General features: G+C 38.4%; 1 protein-coding gene across 1 annotated transcript in view; it reads right to left on the bottom strand.

The window, feature by feature from the left end:
- Positions 1-14,920, bottom strand: part of LOC122447477 (ATP-binding cassette sub-family C member 4-like) — a 1,659,665-nt gene that overhangs the window by 1,503,700 nt on the left and 141,045 nt on the right. The window lies entirely within an intron of this gene.

Genomic DNA, 14,920 nt, shown 5'->3' with positions numbered 1-14,920 from the left:
CATTTTTATAACCCACTATTACCTTGCAAAAAAAAAAAGGACCCTATTTTTAAAGCAAACTTCATATATATTTCTTAAATTATTTTGTGTTTTTTTTTTAATATTGTATTTTTAAGAGTCTCACCTCTACTCTAGATTTTTAATCTTTGTTTTTCAGTATTTGATATCAATTTTGGACATTCAAGAATCCAACCTTTAGTACCCATTTTTACTCAGGAGTGGGATTACTAGTTTAATTACTCTCTCCCCCTTTTGACTCTCCTTTTTCTCCCCCGGATCACCTCTATTTCCTCCCTCCCCCTTCTCTTCTCAATCCAATTCTGTGAATCTCTGTGGGTGTTCTGGGCTGCAGAGAACACTTAGGGAATAGAGTACTGCCTAGATCTGTCTCTCTTCTCTTGACTCCCCCCTTTTCTCCTCCTGCTCACCTCTATCTCCTTCCTCCCTTTCCTCTTCTTCATGTAACTCTATGAACCTCTCAGGGTTTCCCTCACTGTGGAGAATCCTTTCACCATTAACCTAGAAGTTTTGTTATCAGTGTTGTATGGATGGAGAAGTCTTGAGGCTACTGGAAGAATAAGACTGAAATCCAGAGGCAAGAGGCTTAAGCCCAAAACCTGAGAACACCAGAGAACTCTTGACTACAGGGAACATTAATTAATAAGAGATCATCCAAAAGCCTCCATACCTACACTGAAACCAACCACCATCCAAGATCCAATAAGTTCCAGAGCAAGACAAACCAGGCAAATTCTCCAGCAATGCAGGAACGTAGCTCTGAGCGTCAATATACAGGCTGCACAAAGTCACACCAAACCCAGAGACCCATCTCAAAACTCACTACTGGACACTCCATTGCACTCCAGAGAGAAGAAATCCAGCTCCACCAACCAGAACACCAACGCAAGCTTCCCTAACCAGGAAACCTTGACAAGCCAATTGTCCAACATGAAAAGGCAGAGAAATATCCAGCAGGTAAAGGAACATGAAAAATGCCCACCAAGACAAACAGAAGAGGAGGATATAGGGAATCTACATGAAAAAGAATTTAGAATAATGATAATAAAAATGATCCAAAATCTTGAAAACAAAATGGAGTTACAGATAAATAGCCTGGAGACAAAGATTGAGAAAATGCAAGAAATATTTAATAAGGACCTAGAAAAAATAAAAAAGGGTCAATTAAAAATGAATAATTCAATAAATGAGATCAAAAACACGCTGGAGGGAACTAACAGTAGAATAATGGAGGCAGAAGATAGGATAACTGAAGATAAAATGGTGGAAATAAATGAAGCAGAGAGGAAAAAAGAAAAAAGAATCAAAAGAAATGAGGAAAACCTCAGGGACCTCTGGGACAACATGAAACGCCCCAACATTCAAATCATAGGAGTCCCAGAAGAGGAAGACAAAAAGAAAGGCCATGAGAAAATACTCGAGGAGATAATAGCTGAAAACTTCCCTAAAATGGGGAAGGAAATAGTAACACAAGTCCAAGAAACCCAGAGAGTCCCAAACAGGATAAACCCAAGGGGAAACACCCCAAGACACATATTAATCAAATTAACAAAGATCAAACACAAAGAACAAATATTAAAAGCAGCAAGGGAGAAACAACAAATAATACACAAGGGATTCCCATAAGGATAACAGCTGATCTATCAATAGAAACCCTCCAGGCCAGAAGCGAATGGCAGGACATACTTAAAGTAATGAAAGAAAATAACCTACAACCCAGATTACTGTATCCAGCAAGGATCTCATTCAGATATGAAGGAGAATTCAAAGCTTTACAGACAAGCAAAAGCTGAGAGAATTCAGCACCACCAAACCAGCTCTTCAACAAATGCTAAAGGATCTTCTCTAGACAGGAAACGCAGGAACGTTGTATGAACGTGAACCCAAAACAACAAAGCAAATGGCAACGGGACAATTCTTATCAATAATTACCTTAAATGTAAATGGGTTGAATGCCCCAACCAAAAGACAAAGACTGGCTGAATGGATACAAAAGCAAGACCCCTATACATGCTGTATACAAGAGACCCACCTCAAAATAAGGGATATATACAGACTGAAAGTGAAGGGCTGGAAAAAAATATTTCACACAAACAGAGACCAAAAGAAAGCAGGAGTTGCAATACTCATATCAGATAAAATAGACTTTAAAATAAAGGCTGTGAAAAGAGACAAAGAAGGATACTACATAATGATCAAAGGATCAATCCAAGAAGAAGATATAGCAATTATAAATATGTATGCACCCAACATAGGAGCACCGCAAATGTAAGGCAAATGCTAACAGGAATGACAGGGGAAATTAACAATAACACAATAATAGTGGGAGACTTAAATACCCCACTTACATCTATGGATAGATCAACTAAACAGAAAATTAACAAGGAAACACAAACTTTAAATGACACAATGGTCCAGCTAGACCTAATTGATATCTATAGGACATTTCACCCCAAAACAATCAACTTCACCTTTTTCTCAAGTGCACACAGAACGTTCTCCAGAATAGATCACATCCTGGGCCATAAATCTAGCCTTGGTAAATTCAAAAAAATTGAAATCATTCCAGTCATCTTTTCTGACCATAATGCAGTAAGATTAGATCTCCATTACAGGAAGAAAAAAAAAGAAACTATTAAAAATTCCAACATATGGAGGCTAAATAACACGCTTCTGAATAACCAACAAATCAGAAAAAATCAAAAAAGGAATCAAAATATGCATAGAAACGAATGAAAATGAAAACACAACAAACCAAAACCTATGGGACATTGTAAAAGCAGTGCTAAGGGGAAGGTTCATAGCAATACAGGCTTACCTCAAGAAACAAGAAAAAAGTCAAATGAATAACCTAACTCTACACCTAAACCAACTAGAGAAGGAAGAAATGAAGAACCCCAGGGTTAGCAGAAGGAAAGAAATCTTAAAAATTAGGGCAGAAATAAATGTAAAAGAAACAAAAGAGACCATAGCAAAAATCAACAAAGCTAAAAGCTGGTTTTTTGAAAAGGTAAATATAATTGACAAACCGTTAGCCAGACTCATCAAGAAACAAAGGGAGAAGAACCAAATCAACAAAATTAGAAATGAAAATGGAGAGATCGCAACAGACAACTCTGAAATACAAAGGATCATAAGAGACTACTACCAGCAGCTCTATGCCAATAAAATGGACAACTTGGAAGAAATGGACAAATTCTTAGAAAAGTATAACTTTCCAAACAGAACCAAGAAAAAATAGAAGATCTTAACAGACACATCACAGGCATGAAGATCGAAACTGTAATCAGAAATCTTCCAGCAAACAAAAGCCCAGGACCAGATGGCTTCACAGCTGAATTCTACCAAAAATTTAGAAAAGAGCTAACACCTATCTTACTCAAACTCTTGGGTCTGGTATTCCCATCTCTTTCAGAATTTTCCACAGTTTGTTGTGATCCACACACTCAAAGGCTTTGGCATAGTCAATAAAGCAGAAATAGATGTTTTTCTGGAACTCTCTTGCTTTTTTGATGATCCAGCAGATGTTGGCAATTTGATCTCTGGTTCCTCTGCCTTTTCTAAAACCAGTTTGAACATCTGGAAGTTCCCGGTTCATGTATTGCTGAAGCCTGGCTTAGAGAATTTTGAGCATTACTTTACTAGCATGTGAGATGAGTGCAATTGTGCGGTAGTTTGAGCATTCTTTGGCATTGCCTTTCTTTGATATTGAAAAAAAAAAAAATATATATATATATATATATATACATATATATGTGATGAAATACTACTCAGCCATAAAACATGAAATAATGCCATTTTCAGCAACATTGATGGACCTAGAGACTACCATAATAGGTGAAATAAGTCAAAAAGACAAACATCATATGATGTCACTTATATGTGGAATTTAAAATATGACAAAAATGAACTTATCTACAAAACAGAAATAGACTCATAGCCAGAGAGAACAGACTTATGGTTGCCACAGGAATGGAGTGGTTGGGGAGGGATGAACTGAGAGTCTGGGATTCACAGATTGAAATTTTATGTACACAGTGTATAGACAACAATGTCCTACTGTATAGCACAGGGAAGTATATTTAATATCCTGTAATAAATCATCATATCCAGAAAAACATCTACTTCTGCTTTATTGATTACACCAAAGCCTTTTGACTGTATGGATCACAACAAACTGTGGAAAATTCTTCAAGAGATGGGAATACCAGACCACCTTGCTTGCCTTCTGAGAAATTTATGCGCATGTCCAGAAGCAACAGTTAGAACTGGACATGGAAAAAAAAGACTGGTTCTAAATCAGGAAAGGAGTATGTCAAGGCTGTATATTGTCACCCTGCTTATTTAACTTATATGCAGAGTACATCATGCAAAATGCAGGGCTGGATGAAGCACAAGCTGGAATCAAGATTGCCAGGAGAAATATCAATCACCTCAGATAAGCAGATGATACCACCCTTATGGCAGAAAGTGAAGAGGAACTAAAGAACCTCTTGATGAAAGTGAAAGAGGAGAGTGACAAAGTTGGCTTAAAACTCAACATTCAGAAAACTAAGATCATGACATTCGGTCCTATCACTTCATGGCAAATATATGGGGAAACAATGGAAACAGTGGCAGACTTTATCTTTTTGGGCTCCAAAATCACTGCATATGGTGACTGCACCCATGAAATTAAAAGGTGCTTGCTCCTTGGAAGAAAAGTTATGACCGACCTAGAGAGCATATTAAAATGCAGAGACAGTGCTTTGCCAACAATGGTCTGTATAGTCAAAGCTATGGTTTCTCCAGTAGTCATGTATGGATGTGAGAGTTGGACTATAAAGAAAGCTGAGCACCGAAGAATTGATGCTTTTGAACTGTGGTGTTGGAGAAGACTCTTGAGAGTCCCTTGGACTGCAAACAGATCCAACCAGTCCATCCTAAAGGAAATCAAACCTGAATATTCATTGGAAGAACTGATGCTGAAGCTGAAACTCCAATACTTTGGCCACCTGATGTAAAGAACTGACTCATTGGAAAAGACCCTAATGCTGGGAAATTTTGAAGGCAGGAAGAGAAGGGATGACAGAAGATGAGATGGGTGGATGGCATCACCGACTCCATGGATATGAGTTTGAGCGATCTCCGGGAGTTGGTGATGAACAGGGAAGGCCTGGCATGCAGCAGTCCATAGGGTTGCAAAGAGTTGGACATGACTAAGTGACTGAACTGAAAACTGAAATAAATCATAATGGAAAAGAATATGAAAAAGTATATATATGTATATACATATATAGATATATCAACTAAATCAACTGAATCACTTTGCTATACACCAGAAACTAACACAACATTGTACATCAACTATATTTCCATATAAAATAATTTTTAAAAATCTGGTATGTGATGAGAATATCTATTGAAAATACATGCTGTTAAAAACATGCTCTATTGGGGGCAAAAGAATAAACATTTTCATCCAATGTAAAAAACAAACAAAAATCAAATTAAAATCAATCAAACTTAGATGCCTTATAAAAGAACATGTGAGAATGCTCTGATGTGCATACCTGTAATATGATTGACATTTTCTTCCTTAAATTGTGAAGTCCAATATCTCCTACCCAACAATAATCAACCCAAATAAAGCCTTCAGGTTCTGACAATCGAAAAACTGAAGAAAAAAGAGAACTTTTTCCAGCTCCTGTTCTTCCCACAATGCCAACCTGTAATGAGATCCAGAAAGGATTAAGAATTAACAACGTACAACAAACCTAGAAGAAACCCTGCCAGTTGAGGAAGAATTTTTAAAGTTCTATGTAGAATGTTGTCTAAACATTTCTCAGTCATGGCAACTGTTGAAATTTGGGGCCAGATAATTCATTATTGGGGGATAATTAATTATAGTTGGTTTTGTCTGGATATATGCCCAATATCCTGCATATTGTAGGGTTTTCAGTAGTATCTTAGAGTCTAACCACTAGAAACCAGAAACACTCCCCACATTATGGAAATCAAAAATGTCAGACATTGACAAATGTCCCCTAGTTGAGACCCCATGGTTCAAATAAGAGTTAAAAATAACAGAATTGATCGATAGGCAGTGAAAAGCCAGCAGTCTCCTAAGTGAGCCATAAAAATTAAGTTTAAATTATCTTTATTCCTAATGTTGGAGTATTTCTACTCCGAGAATTATGAGAATACTATGAGAATATACTACTATGAGAATTATGTGGATAATTTTACAGCAATGTCAACAAGGCAGAAGCGTTATACACAAAATAACTGTTCATTTTCTGAGGGCTCTATTATTCGAGAGGAATTTTTTTGGTAGAAAAACTAAGTCACTTACTAACATTAAATATCTTAATTATTCTCTGTCCTTGAAGGAAACATCTTGCAATTGTAAAACGCAGGTCTCACTGTCTTAATGGGCAGCAGCCAATAGGCAAAATTCACATAATGAGATTAACAATATAATTAACATTTGCTATTTATATGGAACCTTTCATCTCAGCACTTCAAAAGCGATTTTAAAAACCAGTTGATACAATCACATCTTAGAAAGACAAATGTGACATATCAGTCTATTTATTCAAACCAAAACAAAGAGAAATTAAGTGTGCTAACAGTATATTCAAAGATCAACATAAAGCATAGACAGGAGCCTGGCAGGCTACGGTCCATGAGGTTGAAGAGTTGGACAGACTAAGCAGGTATGAGTTAAGAAAGCAGGCAAAATCCTGCTGAAGGATGAAACTGTGTTGGGAAAGCTAGCTTTTAGCTAAATGCATTCAAACATGTATGCAGAAACTGACTTTTTTTTTTTTTAAAAACCAATGAGTTTGCCCAACTGATGATTCCTGGTGGAAGCTTCCCAAGAGATAATTTCATTTCTGGTTAAGAATCTGGAGTCAGTGAGGGATGTAAGACATGCTTTCAATCATTTGCAAATTAATTCAGTAAATTTAAAAAACTCAATCCTTTAAACAGAGAAGTCAGAGCTTTCTGAGGACAGATTATATGTTGGGATTGTCACATATAATCTGTAAAATCAATAATGACATTAAAAAAAGAATTTATCTTTATAGAAATTAAATATAAGAGTCAGACATGACTGAGGGACTAAAAAATACACACATAACAAAACAGACTTCAGTTGATTTATTTTGGTTGCCATTTTGTACCTTATGGTAAACTGTAATTTATGTAATTTAAATGGGTCATTTTCTGCATACAGGTAGGTTTTAATGTGTATATATGTGACTTATAGGTTCTGTGTAGAGGCAGACTTCTAAGATATTGTGGATTTGGTTCCAGACCACCTCAATAAAGTGAATATCACAAAATAAGGTGATAAAAATAAAAAATATTTTTCTTTCTCTGTGCATATAAAAGTTATACTATAAGATAGTTTACTAACTGTATAACAGCATTATGTCTAAAAAACAATGTATTGATGCATACCTTAATTTTCAAATACTTTATTGCTAAAAAGCACTAACCACCAGAGGGTTCAGCAGGCTGTAATAACAATGAAGACCATTGGTCACCATAAAAAAATATAATAATAATTAAAAAGTTTGAAATGTTGTGAGAATTACCAAAATGTGACAGAGACAGAGTGAGAAAATGCTGTAGGAAAAATGGCACCAGTGAACTTACTTGATACAGCTTTGGCACAAATGTTCAATTTGTAAAAATTGTAATATATGTGAAGCACAATAAAACCAGCTATGCCCGTATTTCCCAGTGTTCTGATGTGTAAACTGACACAGCTCAGGACACAGGTGAGAACTGTGTCTGTGAGAATATATATTCCTATGCTATGAATATTCCTATGAACATATATACATATATATGTATATATATATATGTATATATATATATGTATATATATATATTCCTATCCTACCAGCTCCAATGAAACTGATTCATGTGTTCAAACTGCAACATCTGTAGACTGTGTAAATGACTGAGATATGCAGGGCACTGAGAACTGCTCACGACCACAGGACTGTGAGCTTCAATCTCCAGTGAGGAAAACAAGAAAAACACAACTCAAAGAAAACATGGCTCTGGCTATTTCTACCATTCAGTCATCAACACTACAGGCTGAAAGTCTTTCATGGTCACCGATGGGTTTTACCAATTGCCTATGGAGATCACCGTATCAGCAAGTTTGCATTCCTAACACAAAATTCACAACAAAAATCTTATTTTAGCAGCTTTGTGAATGCCTGTTTTTCCAAGAGGGTCAGGGTTGGTCTCTGATTGAGTCAGGAAGGGACCTAGGACCCTTTGCTGCAGTGCTTATACCTGGACAAACATCTCCTCAAACAACAAAATACAAAGAAACTGTAAGAGACTAATAACTGTGTATGTGTATTAGTTGCTCAGTTGTGTCAGACTTTCTGTGACCCCACCCACAGACCACCAGGTTCCTCAGGCCATGGAATTCTCCAGGCAAGAATACTGGAGTGGTTGCCATGCCTTTCTCCAGGGGATCTTTCTGACCCACGGATCAAATCCGCATTTCCTGTATCTCTTGCATTATAGGCAGATTCTTTACTGCTGAGCCACCAGAGAAGCCCATAACATCCCTTATACGGGGAATCTAAACAGACGTGATAGAAGTCAATGTATTTACAAGACAGAAGCAGACTCACAGACTTAGAGAAGAAATTTACGGTTGCCCAAAGGAAGGCTGTGGGGAAGGGATAGCTAGGGAGTTTGGGATCTACATGTACACATCGCTATATTTAAAATGGATAACCAAAAAGGACCTACTGTGTAGCAAAGGGGTCTCTGCTCAATGTTATGTGGCAGCTTGGATGGGAGTGGGGTTTGGGGGAGAATGGATATATGTATATGTATGGCTGAGTTGCTTTGTTGTTCACCTGAAACTATCACATTGTTAATCGGCTACACTCCAATACAAAATAAACAGTTTTAAAAAAACATCTTTCCTTAATCGTAATCAGTGTAAATGAATCTGAAAAGTCAATAAATACTAGCCATCACCCCAGCACTCTGATAAAACCATTTATAAGATGCTGATGTGTTTTCTTTCTAGATTTGAACATGTGTTCTTTTTTTCTTTGTTATTTCTGTGTTGTTGTTTAGTCAACTAAGTCATATCTGATTCTCTGTGACCCCAATGACTGTAGTCCACCAGACTCCTCTCTCCATGGGATTTCTCAGGCAAGAATACTGGAGTGGGTTGCCATTTTCTCCTCCAGTGGATCTTCCTGACTCAGGGATCGAATTCACTTCTCCCGCTTAGCAGGCTGATTCTTTACCACTGAGCCACCAAGGAAGCCCTTATTTCTATATATGTGTTCTTAAAGATAAAAGTTCATATATTTAATCAAAATGGAATTAATATGAACATATTGTTGTAATTTGTTTTTAATATTTCAAAAAAATATCTTAATGGCTATATAATATTATAGTACATGTGATCATTTACTTAACAAATCACCTATTGTTGGATATTTAAGGTGGTCTCCAATATTTTGCAGTTATAAATAACTGGCTATATATTCCTGAAGCTAAATCTTTCTAAACAACCTTAATTATTTCCTGAATATAAACTCTCAGATGGGGAATTGCTGAGAACTAGGTATGAACATTTTTTGAGAAGGCTGTTAAGTACTGCCAGCCTACCTCTCAGAAATACGATACCATTTTCTACTCCTACTAATTTCCTTGCACATTCACAAACTCGTGTGTTATAACTTTGTTTTAATCAACATCAGTTTGATCCCAAAAGGTAGAATCAGTTTCCCATGACATCTTGCTGGAGGTAAAATAGCTACTGGCTCTCTGCCTCCCACATCTGCCTACTCTGGTCCATGTGCACTCACTTCTCAGACTAAACTCCCAAAGGCCAGCTTTATGCCTGACATGTGCCCCAGGAAGTCACCTGTACAAAACTGTACTCACAAACCTCTCCATCCTCCACCTCCACAAGTCAGCTCCTTGGGCTTTCTGGGTAGCTGTGAGGCTTGAATGTGAATCTGTGTGTTAAACACTGGGTGGTTCTTTTCCCTGAATGCTCTGCAGATGCCTAACTCTTCATTCACTGTTTCAGGGCATCATGACTTTGCTAAGGTTGGTCCCACCTCCTGGAATGACTTTCACAAATGTTTCCACCTACTGAAATCCTAGCAAGTCACTAAGTGTATTTCACATGCCTAATTTCTCAGAAATACTCTACGTGTTCCCTTAAGTGGACTTCTCTCAACCCTAATGGATGTTATATCATCTTTTCTAAACTCCTATAAAAATTACAATTGCTTTCTATATTACAAAGCTGATACAGGCATTTTCTTATTTCAAGTGAACTGTGTGTGCTAAAAGCTGGATCTGTATTGAATTTGCCCTTGTATTATTTGTATTACCTGTGCTATCCTGAGACAGAGACTTTCATAGGGAGCTGAGGTTTTTAACTCAGACTGAAGAAATTTATGGGTAATCTATTACTATATTATTTAGGTATAGGATAAGCTGGACAGAGAAGTAGATATGGCAGATGGATCCCATAGTCATAAATATGATTGCAAATGGCCAACCCCTTATTTTCACAGGACAGACAACAATTTATGCAGAATAAGAAGTTACGGTCATTTGTGCTGTGTGCTAAGCTGCTTCAGTTGTGTCTGACTCTGAGACCCTATGGACTGAAGCACTTTGGGCTCCTCTGTCCATGGGATTCTCCAGGCAAGAATACTGGAGTGGGTTGCCATGCCCTTCTTCAGGGGATCTGCCCCATCCAGGGATGTAACCCTTCTAACCCTGGTCTCTTATGTCTCCTACATTGGCAAGTGGGTTTTCTACCACTGGCGCCACCTGGGAAGCCCCTAAGGTCATTTTAGATCCTACAAAAATGACAACCGTCTATCTTTGCCCAAGTATAACTCTCTTTGCCCAAATAACTATCTTTTAAGTATTTACAGTGTGCTGATCTTCATGCTGGGTGTTTAATATGTCTTATTTTATTTAAGCTGCAGAACAAAACTAGATGTTAAGTCCCATCACTTCCATTTTGCAAATGAGGAGATCTGGGCTTACAAGATTAATTCGTCTGCCTGAAATAGCAGAGCCATAAGTCAGCATGGGACTCAAATCCATGTGTGTCAGCCTCTTTTTCATTTTGCTGATGGTCTCCTTATCTCCTTGATGGACTGACACCTTATTATGCCCCTCTGTGTAGCTGAAACAGAAAGTGGGGAGAGGTGTGTTGTTGTTCAATCACTAAGTCGTGTCCGACTCTGCTACCCCATGGACTGCAGCACACCAGACTTCCCTGTCCTTCACTGTCTCCCAGAGTTTGCTCAAACTCATGTTCATTGACTCGATGATGCCATCTAATCATGTCATCCTCTGTCACTCCATTCTCCTCTTGCCCTCAATCTTTCCCAGCATCTACAGTCTTTTCCAAGGAGTTGGTTCTTTGCACCAGGTGGCCAAAGTGTTGGAGCTTCAGCATCAGTCTTTGCAATGAATACTCAGGGTTAATTTCCTTTAGGATTGACTGGTTTCATCTCCTTGCTGTCCAATAAACTCTTAAGAGTATTCTCTAGCACCACAGTTTGAAAGTATCAATTCTTTGGTGCTCAGCCTTCTTTATGTAGTTGCAGTTAAAGGAACAGGCCTACCATAGAAATTCTAATGCCAAAGAGTTAAAACATGATGTGGATATGGATGCATAAAATGTGGTGAGTGGGACAAGATAGCCAACATCACAGAGAAGAAAAGGGTACTTGAGGTCAGGTGGGCTGGCTGTCAGCAGGAAGAACCAGCACCCACAGCTGGGCTGGGAGAGAAACCTGCAGCTAAGTGGGACAATGGTTCCTGGGAAATGGGCCAAACATACCTAGTGCCCTACTTGGAACAGCAAGTCTCATTCTTGATACCATCAGGTGGTTAAAGAGCCACACATACACTGCTACACTGGGCTCTCTGACTTCAGGTCCAGGAAGGGCTGAGCCTGTGGGAAATCCCTCCAGTCCCTGAAGGAGTCTGGTGCAGGGAAGGTGGGTATAGGATGAAAACTGCCCGTGATGAAGACAGACTCCACTGGAAAAGATGCAAATAAATGCATTGAAATAACACAGAGTTGAATTATAATGTAAAGGCATGATTCCTAGAATATAAAAGTAAATAAATATGAAGGGTAAGTGGCACAGAACATTCTACAGCCTCCTGATCAGACACAGCAGGTGTTTGGGTGATTCACGAGCTCAATTTCAAACTGTCAAAGTACAGTTCTTGGAAATCATAAGTTATCACTCATCAAAAATTGCCCATGGGAGAGAAAGGACTTTATTGGAAGATCTTGTTCAAATGTGATGTTGAGTCAAGAGGTCTGGGTGAGCCTGAGACTCTGCATTTCTAAGAAGTTCCAGGTGATTCAGGTGCTGCTGGCCCTGACACCACCATCTGAGTCACAAGGAATGAAGAAGCCAGCAGAGCAACTGGGACAACTGTTGTGCAAGGAGGGGCTGCTGAGAAAATATTATGTTAAAAACAGAGAAAATGTAGGAAAGCAATATTTTGCACATTATAGCAAGGTATAGTAAGCATCTGTAAAAATGTATTATCCAAGTAATAGCTCTGAGAAAGAAAAGAAAATAACAAATCAAAATCAATCCACCTCGAGATCTGGAAAATGTTTTAAAATGACCCAGTACTCTCTAAAATGATAAAATCTAGCACAAAATCACTTAAATGAAAAACTCAGCCTGTGTTTGGAATCTAACCAGGAAACCTAGGGTTCTATTTACCTCATTTTGGGTCTTTACTTTTACTAGCTATTTCTTCCACGAATTAGAAACCTCTATGGTGCCTACTCTTTCCTGTTGACTCTAATTTCCAGGAATCGGGACAGCAGAGGACATGATGTAAAGAGAACAGAGCCCCACTTCTGCTAGGTGGGCTCACTCCCATGTCCCCCAAAGCAGCCTCTCAATCAAATCCAACATCAAAGAGGTGTCCTGGAATGTCAGGGGCTGGAACAGGTGAGCAGGAGAGGAAACCTGGGATGTACACAAGTGGAGTGAAATCACTTCATTACCCTGGGTAGTGAAACACACTGCCCAGGTATCATCTACAAACACAGAAATGAAGCTAACGATGATACTGAGAGTTGACCAAGACACAGATCAAAAGTCAAGTTACTGCAATTATTAATTCAGTCTTCAAACTCAATCTTCCCTCACATACTTTAGAACCTCATGTAACCCTAGAATTTGGAGATTTTAAGATAAAATAATATAAATCTGTTATGGTCTTAAGTTGTACTACAGAGTTTCTTAGATATTCATAATTTTGGTTTGGGAGAAATTTAAGATCAGTACAAATTAACAGAATTATGTTTACAACAGGAAATCTGATGGACACATTGTCTCCGAGTAAGCAAATGTCATCTACAGTACTCTCAGGGACAGGATTTCATAAAAAGTGTAGCTAACGTAGCTAATGCTTTCCTGCCATAGGAATCCTCATCTTCCTCCTGACTCATGATGAAAATGGAAACAATTTGGAGGAAGTTTTTGCCCTGTAATTAACTGAAGCTTCTCTCTGGGTATCTATCACTTGAGCATTAAGTTGAATATTCTTTCATGTTAAAAGGATGCATGTGTGCTCGGTCACTAAGTCATGTCCAGCTTTTTGTGACCCCATTGACTGTAGCCCACCAGGCTCCTCTGTCCACGGAATTTCCCAGGCAAGAATACTGGAGCAGGTTGTCATTTTCTTCTCCAGAGGATCTTCCCCACCCAGGGGTTGAACCCACATCTGCTGCATTGCAGGCAGATTCTTTACCACTGAGCTACCTGAGAAACGTGTGTGTGTTGGTTACTGGCTGCTCAGACCTGTGTGTTACTCACTCACTCTCCTAGCCAGCAGTCCCTCAGTACTCTCACTGTGCCCTGCAGAATGCCACTTCCTGGGGAACAGAGATGAAAACAAGATGTTATCTGATCTTAAAAAGCCTCAGGGTTCTATGAGATACAGATGAAAATTACAAAGCATGCCACAGATGATACCTTTTATTTTAATTCTGGTAAAACATGTAACATAAAATTTACCAGCTTAACAATTTCTATTTCAAATCCTAAAAGAGGATGCTGTGAAAGTGCTGCACTCAATATGCCAGCAAATTTGGAAAACTCAGCAGTGGCCACAGGACTGGGAAAGGTCAGTTTTCATTCCAATTCCAAAGAAAGGCAATGCCAAAGAATGTTCAAACTACTGCACAACTGCACTCATCTCACATGCTAGCAAAGTAATGCTCAAAATTCCCCAAGCTAGGCTTCAACAGTACATGAACCGAGAACTTCCAGATGTTCAAGCTGGATTTAAAAAAGGCAGAGGAACCAGAGATCACATTGTCAACATCCGTTGGATCAAAGAAAAAGCAAGAGTGTTTCAGAAAAACATCTACTTCTGCTTTACTGACTACACCAATATAAGTCAAGGCTGTATATTTTCACCCTGCTTATTTAACGTATATGCAGAGTATAACATGCAGAATTCCAGGCTGGATGAAATACAAGCTAGAATCAAGATTGCAGGAAGAACATATCAAAAACCTCAGATATGCAGATGACACCACCTTTATGGCAGAAAGAGAAGAGGAGCTAAGGAGCCTCTTGATGAAGGTGAAAGAGGAGTGTGAAAAAGCTGGCTTAAAACTCAACATTCAGAAAATGAACATCATGGCATCTGTTCCCATCACTTCATGACAAATAGATGGGGAAACAATGTAAACAGTGACAGACTTTATTTCGGCGGGGGGCTCCAAAATCACTGAAGATGGTGACTGCAGCCATGGAATTAAATATGCTTGCTCCTTGGAAAAAAAGCTATGACCAACCTAGACAGCATATTAAAAAGCAAAGACATTACTTTA

This window comes from Cervus canadensis, chromosome 9 (assembly GCF_019320065.1).
Source record: "Cervus canadensis isolate Bull #8, Minnesota chromosome 9, ASM1932006v1, whole genome shotgun sequence".
Lineage (NCBI taxonomy): Eukaryota > Metazoa > Chordata > Mammalia > Artiodactyla > Cervidae > Cervus > Cervus canadensis.
This window is presented reverse-complemented; position numbering and strand designations above follow the sequence as displayed.